The following is a 20,393-nucleotide window of genomic DNA, read 5'->3' as shown; positions in this document are numbered from 1 at the left end:
ACGGTAGAACATAAATAACTCCACTAGAGTTACAATTGATATAACTCTTAATTTGATGATGTTTCCCAAACCTGTCAATGATGGATTTCTTTTTGGTCATATTGCCGCATGAGGAGCAATTTCCACATAAAAATGAACCTCTTTCTGGTGGTCTGGTTTTGCTGGTTTTTTGTACAAAGTGACTGGGGCTCAGCATTTCTTTTAAATTTCTATTTCTGCGATAACTAAGCTGAACTCTGTCACCTATTAAGTCCTTTAAATGGGGATCCGCTTGTAGTATATACCAGTTGTTATTAATTATATTCACAATTTGTTGTGTTTGCTGATTGTACGTTAGTACTAGTCTGGTTTTATTATCATTTGTTTTGGTTTTTGTTTTTAATAGCTCGGATCTAGCAGTTTTTAATGCTCTCGTTTTAGCTGTGCGGATAGATCTTTTGCTGTATCCCCTTGAGAGTAGACGTTTTTCCAATTCTGCAGCTCTTGTCTTGAAAGTTGTATCTTGTGAGCAGTTTCTCCTCAGTCTCAAGAATTCTCCAATTGGTAGGGATTTTGTGGTATTTGGTGCGTGGGCACTTGTGGCAAATAAGACATTGTTGGTAGCTGTTTCTTTTCGATACAGATCTGTGCTTAGGGAGATATCATCTTCCTTACAGATTAATAGATCCAAAAAAGAGATTTGAGTCTGACTTTTGTAATGAGTCAATCTGATATTCAAACTGTTCTGATTTAGCTTGGATAAAAAGGTATCAAGATCTTCTTCGGTACCTTCCCATAGGAACAGGATGTCGTCTATGTATCGAATCCATACAGGAATCTTGTCGGAGTACTTGTCTTTTGTGTCACTAAATACCACGGTTTGCTCCCACCACCCCAAGAATAAATTTGCGTAGGTAGGAGCGCAGGCTGTGCCCATGGCAGTACCTTGAGTTTGGAGGTAAAACTTATTGTTGAAGAGAAAATAGTTTTTGGTTAGCACAAATTTGAGTAAGTTCAGTGTGAATTGGTTGTGGTCCGGGCTTTCATCAGAAGACATATCAAGAAAGTATTGGATGGCATGTAATCCTAATTTGTGATCGATGCTGGTATACAGTGATTCCACGTCGCAGGAAACTAACCAAGTGTTTTTGGAGATATTAATATCCTGTATTATTTGTAGCACTTCCATAGTGTCTTTCACGTAGGATGATAGTTGTGTTAGAAATGTTCTTAATCTTAAATCCACATACTGACTCGCCTTTTCCGTTTTTCATTACCGGAAACGATGGGTCTGCCAGGCGGTTTTTGGCTGTTTTTGTGGACTTTGGGAATTAAGTAAAATGTTGCAACTTTAGGATGCATAATAGTTAGAAACTTCTTTTCCTTAGTATTGATTAAGCCATTTTTGAAGGCTACATCAATCAATTTATTATATTGCGCGTGGAAATCTCCTGTAGGATTACTCCATAGTTCTTTATAACAGGTTTTGTTTTTCAATTGAAGTTTTCGCTTCTTCCAAATACATTTCTATGGGCCATATCACAATATTGCCGCCCTTGTCGGCGTTACGGATTATGACATCATTCCAGGATTCCATTTCTGAAAGAGTATCTCTTTCTTTTTTTGATAAATTTTGTTGTTTGGAGGTAATATCTAATTTGTTGATACTTTCACATACAATTTGATTGAAGACTTCTATGTTAGGACATGTGTTACTGGGGGGAACATATTTCGATTTGGTTTTCAATGTTTTTCGCCAGTTTGGTCTTTCACATTCCTCTTGTTCTGAATTGAGATCATTTAATATTTGTAAGGATTCCAACTCGTCTTCTGTCCAGTCAACAGATGGACTATCAGGTTCTTTATTAGTGAATTGTCTTTTTAGGAGGAGTTTGCGCAGAAACAGTTGTACATCTTTAATCACCTCGAATTTGTCCAGATTGTTATGTGGACAAAAGGACAAGCCTTTAGATAACACATTAATATGCACAGAGGTTAACGTTCGGGTAGACAGATTTATAATTCTTAATTTTTCATCCTTATCAGCGAGAATGGGCTCGGATTTCTTTTGGGTGGTTTGTTGGTCTGTTGTTTGTCTTTCTGGTTCTTTTTGTTTCTGGTCTGCCTTTTGTTTTTTCCACCCGCCTCTTCTGGTGGTTCTGAATCGGTACTTGAATCCTCTTCTAAAAAAGATTTTCTTTTTCTGTTTTCCACTATAGTTGTGTTGCTGGAAGTAGATGCTTGGACAGCTGTTTCTTGATCGTTGTTATCAATGTCTTCATTATCTGTGTCTGATATGTCAGTTTCCACAATATTCACTCTTCTCTGTGATCTATAATTGGTTATATTGGTTTTGTTTCGCCATTTATAAACTTTGTTATTATTGAAGTCCTATATGTCTCTTTGTAATTTGCCCTTTTTGGTTGTCTTGATTTCATTTTCGTACTTGTCCAATTCTTTTTGATATTTTTTATATGTATTTTCGAATTCTTGCATTTGCTCAAATTGCTTCAGTTGCTCATTTTGGCTTTGAATTATCTCTTCCAATCTTTCATATTCAGAGGTATCATGTTTAATGAGAATTTTCATTAATTTAGCAGAGCATTCGCTTAGGGCTTCTTCCCATTCCAAACTCAAATTTTTTTGTTTAAATTCAAATGCTGGGAAGAGTTGTATCCTTAAGCCCCTCGGTATTAGATTCCTCTAAATGTACTGCTCACAGAATTGTTTGTCCCACCAGAGTTTATCTTGTTTAAAGAGGTTTTTGTGTAATTCTCTTAATAGGCTATCTAAGTTATTTGAAGTGATATCAGTATTGGTGGTTGTTGGATTATTAAAGACTTCATTCATATCAGCAAGTCTTTTTTGCTCCCTTGTTTGTCTATCAGTCTCGAGCTTACTGGCCATAGCTTGGATATAAAGATAGTGTGTGCTATATTTGCTGGAATCCTATATATAATATAGGAATGTGTAGTAATTGATTTAGTACAAAATAGCAAGAGCACTACACTGATGGGATAGGAACGCTCTATTTTATGGTTCAATATATACACAACAAGTTCAAGTTAATTACCAGTAGTGTAGATTTTGTATACCTACATTATATATACCTGTGTGTGTTTATGAAATTTATGGGTTTATTAGTAGGTATATACATATATACCCAGTGAGCTTGAGTGCTTGTGCATAAAACAACACTAGTTACAAATATAGTCTGTATCAAGGAAGATAGAGACTAAAAGAATGCACTTTGGTAGCACTTCTGTTCCATGAAGATAACATTAAGATTCATATAGACCTTAAACACCCATTGTAGGTCAAAGGGTTGAAAGAAAATTAAAACATAACTTTTATTAACTTAACATACAATAAAAATGTATACTGTGTAGATGTGTGCACTTTAAAAGCACATTTAAAGTTCTACTTACAAGCAACTAAAGATTTCCATCAAACATCTTCATTGTTTGTTGTTTATTCTGGTAAACGGAGAGGTCAAAAGGCTACGGCTACCTCTTTCCTTTTGGCTGAAAAGCATCATCCGTTTGGCCTATGAGACTGCTGGCCAGCAGCCTCCTGAAAGAATTACTGCTCATTCTACTAGAGCTGTGGCTTCCACATGGGCTTTTATAAATGAGGCTTCTGTTGAACAGATTTGTAAGGCGGCGACTTGGTCTTCGCTTCATACTTTTTCCAAATTTTACAAATTCGATACTTTTGCTTCTTCGGAGGCTATTTTTGGGAGAAAGGTTCTACAAGCAGTGGTGCCTTCAGTTTAGGTACCTATCTTGTCCCTCCCTTCATCCGTGTCCTAAAGCTTTGGTATTGGTATCCCACAAGTATGGATGAATCCGTGGACTCGATACATCTTACAAGAGAAAACAGAATTTATGCTTACCTGATAAATTTATTTCTCTTGTGATGTATCGAGTCCACGGCCCGCCCTGTTTATTAAGACAGGCAATATATTTTCTCCAACATAGGTGTGTCCGGTCCACGGCGTCATCCTTACTTGTGGGGTATTCTCTTCCCCAACAGGAAATGGCAAAGAGCCCAACAAAGCTGGTCACATGATCCCTCCTAGGCTCCGCCTTCCCCAGTCATTCTCTTTGCCGTTGTACAGGCAACATCTCCACGGAGATGGCTTAGAGTTTTTTAGTGTTTAACTGTAGTTTTTATTATTCAATCAAGAGTTTGTTATTTTAAAATAGTGCTGGTATGTACTATTTACTCTGAAACAGAAAAGAGATGAAGATTTCTGTTTGTAAGAGGAAAATGATTTTAGCAACCGTTACTAAAATCGATGGCTGTTTCCACACAGGACTGTTGAGAGGAATTAACTTCAGTTGGGGGAACAGTGAGCAGACTTTTGCTGCTTGAGGTATGACACATTCTAACAAGACGATGTAATGCTGGAAGCTGTCATTTTCCCTATGGGATCCGGTAAGCCATTTTTATTACAGAAAGAAAAAAAGGGCTTCACAAGGGCTTTTTAAGACTGTAGACATTTTCTGGGCTAAATCGATTTATATATAAACATATTTTATACTCCATAGCCTTGAGGAATTATTTTAATCTTGGGAATTATGTAAAATAACCGGCAGGCACTGTATTGGACACCTTATTCTCTAGGGGCTTTCCCTAATCATAGGCAGAGTCTCATTTTCGCGCCTCTATTGCGCACTTGTTTTTGAGAAGCATGACATGCAGATGCATGTGTGAGGAGCTCTGATACATAGAAAAGACTTTCTGAAGGCGTCATTTGGTATCGTATTCCCCTTTGGGCTTGGTTGGGTCTCAGCAAAGCAGATACCAGGGACTGTAAAGGGGTTAAATATAAAAACGGCTCATGTTCCGTTATTTTAAGGGTTAAAGCTTCCAAATTTGGTGTGCAATACTTTTAAGGCTTTAAGACACTGTGGTGAAATTTTGGTGAATTTTGAACAATTCCTTCATACTTTTTCGCAATTGCAGTAATAAAGTGTGTTCAGTTTAAAATTTAAAGTGACAGTAACGGTTTATTTCTCCAACATAGGTGTGTCCGGTCCACGGCGTCATCCTTACTTGTGGGATATTCTCTTCCCCAACAGGAAATGGCAAAGAGCCCAGCAAAGCTGGTCACATGATCCCTCCTAGGCTCCGCCTACCCCAGTCATTCTCTTTGCCGTTGTACAGGCAACATCTCCACGGAGATGGCTTAGAGTTTTTTAGTGTTTAACTGTAGTTTTTCATTATTCAATCAAGAGTTTGTTATTTTCAAATAGTGCTGGTACGTACTATTTACTCAGAAACAGAAAAGAGATGAAGAATTCTGTTTGTATGAGGAAAATGATTTTAGCAACCGTAACTAAAATCCATGGCTGTTCCACACAGGACTGTTGAGAGCATTAACTTCAGTTGGGGGAACAGTTTGCAGTCTTTGCTGCTTGAGGTATGACACATTCTAACAAGACGATGTAATGCTGGAAGCTGTCATTTTCCCTATGGGATCCGGTAAGCCATGTTTATTACGATTGTAAATAAGGGCTTCACAAGGGCTTATTTAGACTGTAGACATTTTTTGGGCTAAATCGATTGAATTAACACTTATTTAGCCTTGAGGAATCATTTATTCTGGGTATTTTGATATAATAATATCGGCAGGCACTGTTTTAGACACCTTATTCTTTAGGGGCTTTCCCAAAGCATAGGCAGAGTCTCATTTTCGCGCCGGTGTTGCGCACTTGTTTTTGAGAGGCATGGCATGCAGTCGCATGTGAGAGGAGCTCTGATACTTACAAAAGACTTCTGAAGGCATCATTTGGTATCGTATTCCCCTTGGGTTTGGTTGGGTCTCAGCAAAGCAGATACCAGGGACTGTAAAGGGGTTAAAGCTTAAAACGGCTCCGGTTCCGTTATTTTAAGGGTTAAAGCTTCCAAATTTGGTGTGCAATATTTTCAAGGCTTTAAGACACTGTGGTGAAAGTTTGGTGAATTTTGAACAATTCCTTCATGTTTTTTCGCAATTGCAGTAATAAAGTGTGTTCAGTTTAAAATTTAAAGTGACAGTAACGGTTTTATTTCAAAACGTTTTTTGTACTTTCTTATCAAGTTTATGCCTGTTTAACATGTCTGAACTACCAGATAGACTGTGTTCTGAATGCGGGGAAGCCAGAATTCCTATTCATTTAAATAAATGTGATTTATGTGATAATGACAATGATGCCCAAGATGATTCCTCAAGTGAGGGGAGTAAGCATGGTACTGCATCATTCCCTCCTTCGTCTACACGAGTCTTGCCCACTCAGGAGGCCCCTAGTACATCTAGCGCGCCAATACTCCTTACTATGCAACAATTAACGGCTGTAATGGATAATTCTGTCAAAAACATTTTAGCCAAAATGAACCCTGTTCAGCGTAAGCGTGGATGCTCTGTTTTAGTTACTGAAGAGCATGACGACGCTGATATTAATATCTCTGAAGGGCCCCTAACCCAATCTGAGGGGGCCAGGGAGGTTTTGTCTGAGGGAGAAATTACTGATTTAGGGAATATTTCACAGCAGGCTGAATCTGATGTGATTACTTTTAAATTTAAATTGGAACATCTCCGCATTTTGCTTAAGGAGGTATTATCCACTCTGGATGATTGTGAAAATTTGGTCATCCCAGAGAAACTATGTAAAATGGACAAGTTCCTAGAGGTGCCGGGGCTCCCAGAAGCTTTTCCTATACCCAAGCGGGTGGCGGACATTGTTAATAAAGAATGGGAAAGGCCCGGTATTCCTTTCGTCCCTCCCCCCATATTTAAAAAATTGTTTCCTATGGTCGACCCCAGAAAGGACTTATGGCAGTCAGTCCCCAAGGTCGAGGGAGCGGTTTCTACTTTAAACAAACGCACCACTATTCCCATAGAGGATAGTTGTGCTTTCAAAGATCCTATGGATAAAAAATTAGAAGGTTTGCTTAAAAAGATGTTTGTTCAGCAGGGTTACCTTCTACAACCCATTTCATGCATTGTCCCTGTCACTACAGCCGCATATTTCTGGTTTGATGAACTGATTAAGGTGCTCGATAGTGACTCGCCTCCTTATGAGGAGATTATGGACAGAGTCAATGCTCTCAAATTGGCTAATTCTTTCACTCTAGACGCCTCTTTGCAATTGGCTAAGTTAGCGGCTAAGAATTCTGGGTTTGCTATTGTGGCGCGCAGAGCGCTTTGGTTGAAATCTTGGTCGGCTGATGCGTCTTCCAAGAACAAGCTACTAAACATTCCTTTCAAGGGGAAAACGCTGTTTGGTCCTGACTTGAAAGAGATTATCTCTGATATCACTGGGGGTAAGGGCCATGCCCTTCCTCAGGATCGGCCTTTCAAGGCAAAAAATAGACCTAATTTTCGTCCCTTTCGTAAAAACGGACCGGCCCAAGGTGCTACGTCCTCTAAGCAAGAAGGTAATACTTCTCAGGCCAAGCCAGCTTGGAGACCAATGCAAGGCTGGAACAAGGGAAAGCAGGCAAAGAAACCTGCCACTGCTACCAAGACAGCATGAAATATCGGCCCCCGATCCGGGACCGGATCTGGTGGGGGGCAGACTCTCTCTCTTCGCTCAGGCTTGGGCAAGAGATGTTCTGGATCCTTGGGCGCTAGAAATAGTCTCCCAGGGTTATCTTCTGGAATTCAAGGGACTTCCCCCAAGGGGAAGGTTCCACAGGTCTCAGTTGTCTTCAGACCACATAAAAAGACAGGCGTTCTTACTTTGCGTAGAAGACCTGTTAAAAATGGGAGTGATTCATCCTGTTCCATTGAGAGAACAAGGGATGGGGTTCTACTCCAATCTGTTCATAGTTCCCAAAAAAGAGGGAACATTCAGACCAATCCTAGATCTCAAGATCTTAAACAAATTTCTCAAGGTCCCATCTTTCAAGATGGAAACCATTCGAACTATCCTTCCTTCCATCCAGGAAGGTCAATTCATGACCACGGTGGATTTAAAGGATGCGTATCTACATATTCCTATCCACAAGGAACATCATCGGTTCCTAAGGTTTGCTTTCCTGGACAAACATTACCAGTTCGTGGCGCTTCCTTTCGGATTAGCCACTGCTCCAAGGATTTTCACAAAGGTACTAGGGTCCCTTCTAGCTGTGCTAAGACCAAGGGGCATTGCAGTAGTACCTTACCTGGACGACATTCTGATTCAAGCGTCGTCCCTCCCTCGAGCAAAGGCTCACACGGACATCGTCCTGGCCTTTCTCAGATCGCACGGCTGGAAAGTGAACGTGGAAAAGAGTTCTCTATCCCCGTCAACAAGGGTTCCCTTCTTGGGAACAATTATAGACTCCTCAGAAATGAGGATTTTTCTAACAGAGGCCAGAAAGACAAAGCTCCTGGACTCTTGTCGAATACTTCATTCCGTTCCTCTTCCTTCCGTAGCTCAGTGCATGGAAGTGATCGGGTTGATGGTAGCGGCAATGGACATAGTTCCTTTTGCGCGCATTCATCTAAGACCGTTACAACTGTGCATGCTCAGTCAGTGGAATGGGGACTATACAGACTTGTCTCCAAAGATACAAGTAAATCAGAGGACCAGAGACTCACTCCGTTGGTGGCTGTCCCTGGACAACCTATCACGAGGGATGACATTCCACAGACCAGAGTGGGTCATTGTCACGACCGACGCCAGTCTGATGGGCTGGGGCGCGGTCTGGGGATCCCTGAAAGCTCAGGGTCTTTGGTCTCGGGAAGAATCTCTTCTACCGATAAATATTCTGGAACTGAGAGCGATATTCAATGCTCTCAAGGCTTGGCCTCAGCTAGCGAGGACCAAGTTCATACGGTTTCAATCAGACAACATGACGACTGTTGCGTACATCAACCATCAGGGGGGAACAAGGAGTTCCCTAGCGATGGAAGAAGTGACCAAGATCATTCTATGGGCGGAGTCTCACTCCTGCCACCTGTCTGCTATCCACATCCCGGGAGTGGAAAATTGGGAAGCGGATTTTCTGAGTCGTCAGACATTGCATCCGGGGGAGTGGGAACTCCATCCGGAAATCTTTGCCCAAGTCACTCAACTTTGGGGCATTCCAGACATGGATCTGATGGCCTCTCGTCAGAACTTCAAAGTTCCTTGCTACGGGTCCAGATCCAGGGATCCCAAGGCGGCTCTAGTGGATGCACTAGTAGCACCTTGGACCTTCAAACTAGCTTATGTGTTCCCGCCGTTTCCTCTCATCCCCAGGCTGGTAGCCAGGATCAATCAGGAGAGGGCGTCGGTGATCTTGATAGCTCCTGCGTGGCCACGCAGGACTTGGTATGCAGATCTGGTGAATATGTCATCGGCTCCACCTTGGAAGCTACCTTTGAGACGAGACCTTCTTGTTCAGGGTCCGTTCGAACATCCGAATCTGGTTTCACTCCAGCTGACTGCTTGGAGATTGAACGCTTGATTTTATCGAAGCGAGGTTTCTCAGATTCTGTTATCGATACTCTTGTTCAGGCCAGAAAGCCTGTAACTAGAAAGATTTACCATAAAATTTGGAAAAAATATATCTGTTGGTGTGAATCTAAAGGATTCCCTTGGGACAAGGTTAAGATTCCTAGGATTCTATCCTTCCTTCAAGAAGGATTGGAAAAAGGATTATCGGCAAGTTCCCTGAAGGGACAGATTTCTGCCTTGTCGGTGTTACTTCACAAAAAACTGGCAGCTGTGCCAGATGTTCAAGCCTTTGTTCAGGCTCTGGTTAGAATCAAGCCTGTTTACAAACCTTTGACTCCTCCTTGGAGTCTCAATTTAGTTCTTTCAGTTCTTCAGGGGGTTCCGTTTGAACCCTTACATTCCGTTGATATTAAGTTATTATCTTGGAAAGTTTTGTTTTTAGTTGCAATTTCTTCTGCTAGAAGAGTTTCAGAATTATCTGCTCTGCAGTGTTCTCCTCCTTATCTGGTGTTCCATGCAGATAAGGTGGTTTTACGTACTAAACCTGGTTTTCTTCCAAAAGTTGTTTCTAACAAAAACATTAACCAGGAGATTATCGTACCTTCTCTGTGTCCGAAACCAGTTTCAAAGAAGGAACGCTTGTTGCACAATTTGGATGTTGTTCGCGCTCTAAAATTCTATTTAGATGCTACAAAGGATTTTAGACAAACATCTTCCCTGTTTGTTGTTTATTCAGGTAAAAGGAGAGGTCAAAAAGCAACTTCTACCTCTCTCTCTTTTTGGATTAAAAGCATCATCAGATTGGCTTACGAGACTGCCGGACGGCAGCCTCCCGAAAGAATCACGGCTCATTCCACTAGGGCTGTGGCTTCCACATGGGCCTTCAAGAACGAGGCTTCTGTTGATCAGATATGTAGGGCAGCGACTTGGTCTTCACTGCACACTTTTACCAAATTTTACAAGTTTGATACTTTTGCTTCTTCTGAGGCTATTTTTGGGAGAAAGGTTTTGCAAGCCGTGGTGCCTTCCATTTAGGTGACCTGATTTGCTCCCTCCCTTCATCCGTGTCCTAAAGCTTTGGTATTGGTTCCCACAAGTAAGGATGACGCCGTGGACCGGACACACCTATGTTGGAGAAAACAGAATTTATGTTTACCTGATAAATTTCTTTCTCCAACGGTGTGTCCGGTCCACGGCCCGCCCTGGTTTTTTAATCAGGTCTGATAATTTATTTTCTTTAACTACAGTCACCACGGTACCATATGGTTTCTCCTATGCTATTATTCCTCCTTAACGTCGGTCGAATGACTGGGGTAGGCGGAGCCTAGGAGGGATCATGTGACCAGCTTTGCTGGGCTCTTTGCCATTTCCTGTTGGGGAAGAGAATATCCCACAAGTAAGGATGACGCCGTGGACCGGACACACCGTTGGAGAAAGAAATTTATCAGGTAAACATAAATTCTGTTTTTAAAACGTTTTTTGTACTTTGTTATCAAGTTTTTACCTGTTTAACATGTCTGAACTACCAGATAGACTGTGTTCTGAATGTGGGGAAGCCAAGGTTCCTTCTCATTTAAATAGATGTGATTTATGTGACACAAAATTTAGAGAAAATGATGCCCAAGATGATTCCTCAAGTGAGGGGAGTAAGCATGGTACTGCATCATCCCCTCCTTCGTCTACACCAGTCTTGCCCACACAGGAGGCCCCTAGTACATCTAGCGCGCCAATACTCCTTACTATGCAACAATTAACGGCTGTAATGGATAATTCTATCAAAAACATTTTAGCCAAAATGCCCACTTATCAGCGAAAGCGCGACTGCTCTGTTTTAGAAAATACTGAAGAGCATGAGGACGCTGATGATATTGGTTCTGAAGGGCCCCTACACCAGTCTGAGGGGGCCAGGGAGGTTTTGTCTGAGGGAGAAATTTCAGATTCAGGGAAAATTTCTCAACAAGCTGAACCTGATGTGATTACATTTAAATTTAAATTGGAACATCTCCGCGCTCTGCTTAAGGAGGTGTTATCCACTCTGGATGATTGTGAGAATTTGGTCATTCCAGAGAAACTATGTAAAATGGACAAGTTCCTAGAGGTCCCGGGGCCCCCCGAAGCTTTTCCTATACCCAAGCGGGTGGCGGACATTGTAAATAAAGAATGGGAAAGGCCCGGTATACCTTTCGTCCCTCCCCCCATATTTAAAAAATTGTTTCCTATGGTCGACCCCAGAAAGGACTTATGGCAGACAGTCCCCAAGGTCGAGGGGGCGGTTTCTACTCTAAACAAACGCACCACTATACCCATAGAAGATAGTTGTGCTTTCAAAGATCCTATGGATACAAAATTAGAAGGTTTGCTTAAAAAGATGTTTGTTCAGCAAGGTTACCTTCTACAACCAATTTCATGCATTGTTCCTGTCACTACAGCAGCGTGTTTCTGGTTCGATGAGCTAGAAAAGGCGCTCAATAATAATTCTTCTTCTTATGAGGAGATTATGGACAGAATTCATGCTCTCAAATTGGCTAATTCTTTCACCCTAGACGCCACTTTGCAATTGGCTAGGTTAGCGGCGAAAAATTCTGGTTTTGCTATTGTGGCGCGCAGAGCGCTTTGGTTAAAATCTTGGTCAGCGGATGCGTCTTCCAAGAACAAATTGCTTAACATTCCTTTCAAGGGGAAAACGCTGTTTGGCCCTGACTTGAAAGAGATTATCTCTGATATCACTGGGGGCAAGGGCCACGCCCTTCCTCAGGATAGGTCTTTCAAGGCCAAAAATAAACCTAATTTTCGTCCCTTTCGCAGAAACGGACCAGCCCCAAGTGCTACGTCCTCTAAGCAAGAGGGTAATACTTCTCAAGCCAAGCCAGCCTGGAGACCAATGCAAGGCTGGAACAAAGGAAAGCAGGCCAAGAAACCTGCCACTGCTACCAAGACAGCATGAGATGTTGGCCCCCGATCCGGGACCGGATCTGGTGGGGGGCAGACTCTCTCTCTTCGCTCAGGCTTGGGCAAGAGATGTTCTGGATCCTTGGGCACTAGAAATAGTCTCCCAAGGTTATCTTCTGGAATTCAAGGGGCTTCCCCCAAGGGGGAGGTTCCACAGGTCTCAATTGATCAGTGATCTTGATAGCTCCTGCGTGGCCACGCAGGACTTGGTATGCAGACCTGGTGAATATGTCATCGGCTCCACCATGGAAGCTACCTTTGAGACGAGACCTTCTTGTTCAAGGTCCGTTCGAACATCCGAATCTGGTCTCACTCCAACTGACTGCTTGGAGATTGAACGCTTGATCTTATCAAAGCGAGGGTTCTCAGATTCTGTCATTGATACTCTTGTTCAGGCCAGAAAGCCTGTAACTAGAAAAATTTACCACAAAATATGGAAAAAATATATCTGTTGGTGTGAATCTAAAGGATTCCCTTGGGACAAGGTAAAAATTCCTAAGATTCTATCCTTTCTTCAAGAAGGTTTGGAGAAAGGATTATCTGCAAGTTCCTTGAAGGGACAGATTTCTGCCTTGTCTGTGTTACTTCACAAAAAGCTGGCAGCTGTGCCAGATGTTCAAGCCTTTGTTCAGGCTCTGGTTAGAATCAAGCCTGTTTACAAACCTTTGACTCCTCCTTGGAGTCTCAATTTAGTTCTTTCAGTTCTTCAGGGGGTTCCGTTTGAACCCTTACATTCCGTTGATATTAAGTTATTATCTTGGAAAGTTTTGTTTTTGGTTGCAATTTCTTCTGCTAGAAGAGTTTCAGAATTATCTGCTCTGCAGTGTTCTCCTCCTTATCTGGTGTTCCATGCAGATAAGGTGGTTTTACGTACTAAACCTGGTTTTCTTCCGAAAGTTGTTTCTAACAAAAACATTAACCAGGAGATAGTCGTGCCTTCTTTGTGTCCGAATCCAGTTTCAAAGAAGGAACGTTTGTTGCACAATTTGGATGTTGTTCGTGCTCTAAAATTCTATTTAGATGCTACAAAGGATTTTAGACAAACATCTTCCTTGTTTGTTGTTTATTCTGGTAAAAGGAGATGTCAAAAAGCAACTTCTACCTCTCTCTCTTTTTGGATTAAAAGCATCATCAGATTGGCTTATGAGACTGCCGGACGGCAGCCTCCTGAAAGAATCACAGCTCATTCCACTAGGGCTGTGGCTTCCACATGGGCCTTCAAGAACGAGGCTTCTGTTGATCAGATATGTAAGGCAGCGACTTGGTCCTCACTGCACACTTTTACTAAATTTTACAAGTTTGATACTTTTGCTTCTTCTGAGGCTATTTTTGGGAGAAAGGTTTTGCAAGCCGTGGTGCCTTCCATCTAGGTGACCTGATTTGCTCCCTCCCTTCATCCGTGTCCTAAAGCTTTGGTATTGGTTCCCACAAGTAAGGATGACGCCGTGGACCGGACACACCTATGTTGGAGAAAACAGAATTTATGCTTACCTGATAAATTACTTTCTCCAACGGTGTGTCCGGTCCACGGCCCGCCCTGGTTTTTTAATCAGGTCTGATAATTTATTTTCTTTAACTACAGTCACCACGGTATCATATGGTTTCTCCTATGCAAATATTCCTCCTTTACGTCGGTCGAATGACTGGGGAAGGCGGAGCCTAGGAGGGATCATGTGACCAGCTTTGCTGGGCTCTTTGCCATTTCCTGTTGGGGAAGAGAATATCCCACAAGTAAGGATGACGCCGTGGACCGGACACACCGTTGGAGAAAGTAATTTATCAGGTAAACATAAATTCTGTTTTTATTTAAAAAACTTCAGTCACCACTGCACCCTATAGTTTCTCCTTTTTCTTCCTAGCCTTCGGTTGAATGACTGGGGGGTGTAGCTAAGGGAGGAGCTATATAGACAGCTCTGCTGTGGGTGCTCTCTTTGCCACTTCCTGTAGGGAAGGAGAATATCCCACAAGTATGGATGAATCCATGGACTCGATACATCACAAGAGAAATAAATTTATCAGGTAAGCATAAATTATTTTTTTTCCTTTTCTATTCGGTTGAATGACTGTGGATTATGGGTAGGGGAGAAACACTTAACAGCTTTGCTGTGGTCCTCTTTGCCGCCTCCTGCTGCCAGGAGTGATATTCCCACTAGTAATTGATGACGTTGTGGACTCTTCATATCCGGAAATAAATTTATCAGGTAAGCATAAATTTTGTTTCTCAAGTACTGATAATAAAGAATTCTGGTTATGTTCTTTTACCAACTGTATTTAAGTAGGAGTAATCTATCTTCTTAGGTGTTTGTGCCCCCTTTTTATGTAGGTCAAACTAAACTGATGCTAAAGGATTGAACCCAAAAATATTGTGATGACATAGTATATAATAAAGATGCAAGTGTCGCAAGGCATTTTTCTCAATACCATAAAAATAGTACTGTACATTTTTTAACATACATTTTAAGTATATATCCAAATAACTTTAATGAAAGATTGAATTTTGCATTATTTTTGAGATAATGCAGAAAAGTTCCTGTATTCATTGGTATATTCAATATAGGAAAGTGAAGTCGATTTTTTCCAACGTTCTATACATAAATGTTTTTACAAATTTTGTAGCAAAAGCGTATAGCTACAAACTGACAGCTCTGTAATAGGTTTGATAATCGCCCATTGAGACAGAGATTATCCTATAAATAGTGACTTTTTTCTAGTTGATTTATAGCCCTGAGGAGGCCCCAATATTTACTATGCATTATATGGGGTGAAACGTGCGTCGGCTGTTATAGCATGGGAAAGTGTTGTGCTGTTATACATAGTTATGCACTTTTGAATTCTATGATCATTCATGGATGCCTAAAAGTTATAAGACTTTGAGAAGCCTGTGTATACTGTGGTGCTACAGTTAATTTAATCGGAAGTATGAGAATTTGTTCTTGCCCAATCACTGTTTTGATAGAGTGCCTGAAGCTGTCATTAATGCCGGTTATATTACCCAGACAAGAGGAAGACCTAAAGAGCTGCTGTCGGTATAAGCCTGTCTGGAGATGAGTGACTAGAGCTGTAAGTAAGCGGTGTCTGTGTTGAGAAAGTGTCTATTAAGTGATAATAAACTATCCTTGATTACCTAGTAATAATCCGGATCAAGTGTGACCTAAAGGCCAGTGTTTGCTGCAGTCGATGTTTGTATATCTGGAGTCATGGGAATCTGACAACACAGTAAGCCTAATGTACCATATCTTTTACAATTGTCTTGTTAATCAAGGATTTCATTCTTGCTTTATGGCTGTATTATTTTGAGCTCTTGTTTGCTACAAACATCCGGCTTTGACACTATAAGGACCAGCTTTAATAACTTTTGGAGCTTCTTCTAATACATGCTGCCTGACTGTGTTAAGATGCTCCTGCTGTGTAAATTCGTAACTTTGGAGCACCATGAATGGCTACTTACAGCTTTGTCCATTCTAACTGATTTTTCTTTCACAGATGCTGTTATAAGATTTTAGGCTTAAATATATGTATTTAACTCTTTATGGACTCTTTCTAGAATTCTAGTGCAGGCAGCCTTTTTCCTGTTTTTATCCAGTTGCTTTATTATTTGAATGGTAGAACTGGGTTTTACTTGTGTGCTGTAAATTCAGTTTAAGTAGTCATTTTGACATTTTTCTTAAGAGTGCAGTATTCCCTTACTTTATCAGGATTAGATATTTTTATCTTGAATTCTCTCTTCTTTTTGTACATTAAATTTTATGGTGTGATTTAACAATTGTTTGCACATTTTATTGCTGTGTGTGTATTTTATGTTGCGGCTTTTTTTAAATAATAGCCACTAGCACTGGCAAGGTTAACACTACTCGGCTCAGGGACTGTACTCATTGCTAACGGAGCCGGTAACCGTGATTTGACCAGGAGGCTGGGGGAAGCATTGCACAGTACTTTGGAGCCAGGGAGGAGTGAGTTAATGTTGTTTCCCGCCTAACGCAGCTTTTTGGCGTGCTAACCGCTTCTTCTTGTACTTCTCATTGTGGTCATAACGCTTTGCAGAAGCTCTCCTTCCATACTTTTCAGGTATTGGAGGGGGTAAGTGGCATCCTATACGATGAGCAGGGGGGGTTGGCATTGTGAGGTAGCTGACTTTGGCACTTAAATTTTTGTCTTGTTTACTTATTATAACATAAGTCTCCATAGTAGAGAGTGAGAGGGAGTTTGTGCTGCTTTCTAGATCGCTATGATACACACAACTTTGCTTTCAAATTTCCTTGCAACTTCCTTTTCATCCTGTCTAGGACATTCCCTATTTACATAAACATCACGGTTATATTAATATACTCCCCCCCCCCCCTGTGATTACCTTGTATCTAAGCCGCTTCAGACTGCGCCCTTATTTCAGTTCTTTTGATAGACTTGCATTTTTGCCAAATTCGTGCTGACTCAAATATTTCCACAGGAGTGAGCATAGTTGTGACGAACCCTACTGTCACTGTGGCTTCTGGAGGGGGCTGTGGGCTAGCCTCCTGACTATGGACCCTAGAACTTGAGGGCATTCTGTGTTTTAGGAGGCAGGTGCATTGGAGTACTTTTACCATGGATTCAGATTTACCCACGTTTCCCCGAATTCCCAGAGACTCTGAGAACTGGAAGCCCCTGATAGAGTTGGGGTATAAGGTGACGGCCTAAACCAGTATTGCCTGCTAATGCCTCCTGCTGTTATGTTCTGCATATCCAGTCTAGGTGTGAAGTGTCTTCTGTCATTGTGTAAATCATCCATTGTCCTTTTGTAAGTCAGGATGTAATTAGAGTCTTGTTTAAATAACCATTGTGTGATGTTTGTCCCATTGTATAATATTTGTTTCTATTGTTCATGCGGTTACAACCCCCCTTGTTGGAAATGTATAAAATGTGTGTGACCTTCCTATAAAGTGTAATTCCTTTTGGTTTTACCTGAACTGGAGTCCTGTCTCTTGTTTTAGGTAAAGGGCTGACGTCCGCTATTTATCTAGAGAGTTTTGGAGAGCAGGAGGCAGCGTTTGGCAGAGGTACCCAGCCGGGGTACCAGATGGTCTGTCACTGTGTTATCTGTATGGCACATATGAACTAGCGCTGTCTAGCTGTGAAAACTATCAAAATGCACTGAGATAAGAGGTGGCCTTCAAGAGCTTAGAAATTAGCATATGAGCCTACGTGGGTTTAGCTTTCAACAAAGAATACCAAGAGAACAAAACAAATTTGATTATAAAAATAAATTTGAAAGTTATTTAAAATTGCATGTCCTATCTGAATCATGAAAGTTTACTTTTGACTTGACTGTCCATTTTAAAGAAGTCTTGAAGTTCAGAACGCTAAGCTGGTTGAGGATAAGCCTATAAAGAAATTGGATATCTTTTTCAAACCTAAGTCTAAGGCAGATGAAGTATTCCCAGTTCCTTCTTTGGTTACATAGATTGTTTCCAAGGAATGGGACAAGCCTAAAGTTCTGTTCCTTCTTCTTTAAAAAAAAAACTTCTTTTTCTTATCCCAGATTCTAATTTGGAACTATGGTAATTATTCCAAAGGTGGACGGTGCTATATCTACCTTTGCTAGAAGATCTTCAATTCCTGTGGAGGTCAGCATTTATTTTAAAGATCCTATGGACATGAAACTAAAGGGTTTCCTTTGGATGGCTTTCTTACAGGGGGGATTGTTTCAACCGGCGGTGGGTATAGCTGCTGTTGCAGGAGCTGAATCTCTCTGGTGCGATTTCTTAGCTTATCTAGTCTGAGGAGTCATCTTTAGAGGATATTCAGGAACTCATCCATTGCTTAAAAATGGCAAATTCTTTCATTGTGATACCATAAATTCAAATAAATTTTCCTTCCGATACCGTTATTCAGATCATTAGCAATAGTACTAAAAATACGGCTTTAGCAGTTCTTGCCAGACGGGCTCTTTGGTTGAAGACATGGTCTGCTGACATGGTATTGAAGTCAAGAGTTTTATCCTTAGCCTTCAAGGGAAAAAACTTATTCAGCCCTAACTTGGATTATATTATTTCCACAGTGATGGGTGGCAAAGGAGCTGTTTTGCTCCAGGATAAGAAAGCTAGATCTAAGGGTAAAGCTGGTAATCTTCCACCAGTCTAAAAACCAGAGATCATCTTCCTCTCATAAGCCTGAATCTTCCAAGTCCAACTGGATACCATATCCTGTTTGGAACAAGTCCAAGCAGAACAAGAAGTCTGCTTCCAATAAGAAGTTTGCATGAAGGTATAGCCCCCCTGATCCGGACTCTTTGCCGGTAGCGGGCAGATTAAGCCTTTTTTAGAAGGCCGGGTCTTGATCTGTTCTGGATTCTTGGGTGATGGATATTGTATCTCAGGGATACAGAATAGGTTTCTGGTCCCTTCCTCATCAGGAGAGTTTCATTCTGGCTCACATCTCAAAGAGATCAGAAAAAAGAGCAGTCTTTTTTCAATGTGTGCATGTATATGAAAGTCTTTCTCTCAACAGATGTTGGGGTACCGAGTGCTCTTTATACCGCTGGTGTTTACAGTTTTTTAATTCCCCAGTCTGTTCACACAGTATAAAGCAGCGGCTTCATTTTAAAGTTTATAACATTTTTATAAAATCCAAAATTAGTGCAGATTCTTTCTGCAGATTTAAGACGGTAGCCAGGTGTCCCACCTAGAAACTTTACACATTTCAAATACCTAGACTCTTCTTCATCAGAGTTAGTGGTAAGTACTATAATCGTACAGCACGCCTACATTTGCACATGGAGAGGTGATGGGGGAGAGAGGTAGGGGGTAGAGAGAGAGGAGGGTGGGGAGGGAGAGTTGGAGAGGTAAGGGTAGGGATGGAGAGGGGGAGGTAGGAGAGAGTTAGGGAGGTGTAGAGGGAGATAATTTATATTTACCTAATTGAGACTTTTTATTTAAAAAAAACACCAACAAATGTTATCATCTCATTGTATTATTATTAGATCACTGACTGTTGCATGAACAAATATCCGTTTATTACAGCATTTACTCCTCTCCACTAGAAAGCTGTAAATCTAACCTCTGTAATCTCCAACGGAGCGAAGCAACTCTTCCCTCACTTCAGGTCAGACACACAGCATGCCTACAGTTGCTGAACGGTAGTAGTTAACCCTATGGCTACCAGAAAGGACAAAAAAACCAAGTTAAAGGACAGTATCCAAGAAGCAGCAGCACAAGCCATTCTGGAAGAGAAAGGACTGCTCTCTACAGTGAAGGGAGCGGAGAGGCGGAGATATTAGGGGACTGTGTGGGGTGGTATTGTGGGAATAGTACTTCCTGTCCAAGAGGCCTAGAATGCATATAGCCGCACCAGGCTTAATTTTAGGTGCGGCTGGCTGCTTCAAGTGGCGGTGAGCGAGGGTAAGTGGAGAGTACCCATAGGTGTATTGTGGCTTCAACCTAGGGCACAAAGGCCTATTGTTTAGGTGCCAGGGGCACCCTGGTTAGTCGGGCCCTGGCTTAGAGCATTAGTTCGGCCGAGCTGCACTATCACTTGTTTAGAGGGGGGCCAGGAACAGAATCCCTTACAGCATGCACTCTACACAGATAACACAGTTTAACTGCAGTTCTCCTCTGGCTAATTGGTTTGCTGGGAATAGTAGTTCCCAGACATAGCCAAAATGCTGTATGTTTAGTTCCCACATATCCAGACTCAATTTTTAAGGCGCCATGGGTAACCTGGCACACGTGTTTGTAAAGCCATATCCTAAATGTTGTGTTCTGGTGAAGCTGACTTATGAGTAAGCACTGGCATGAAGGAGATTAACATGCCTCTGCAACATATTCTACAGCCAGGGTCATGTCACAAGGGTCACTTTGGCTCAGGTGGCTGTAAACCTATTTGACATTCATTTTTCGTATATTCCAATATGTAATATTTGGAGGATGGGGGAGAAAACGGAGTAGAGGAGTTGACATTTTTTAGTATGAGGTTTGTATACATATGACTGAGGTAGGGCTTTGCATTTTTCTATTTATTTATTTTAAATTTGTTTCACTATGCAAGTCTGTCCTATATTTTAAATGTACTAAGCAACTT

The 20,393-nt window shown here is 41.4% G+C and overlaps 1 protein-coding gene across 1 annotated transcript in view; it reads left to right on the top strand.

The window, feature by feature from the left end:
• ARHGAP19 (Rho GTPase activating protein 19) overlaps positions 1 to 20,393 on the top strand; it is a 264,970-nt gene that overhangs the window by 131,028 nt on the left and 113,549 nt on the right. The gene's annotated exons all lie outside the window — the stretch shown is intronic.

The sequence above is a fragment of the Bombina bombina genome, chromosome 9, assembly GCF_027579735.1.
Source record: "Bombina bombina isolate aBomBom1 chromosome 9, aBomBom1.pri, whole genome shotgun sequence".
NCBI lineage: Eukaryota > Metazoa > Chordata > Amphibia > Anura > Bombinatoridae > Bombina > Bombina bombina.
Note: the sequence above shows the minus strand (reverse complement) of the source record. Positions and strands in the feature narration are given on the sequence as shown.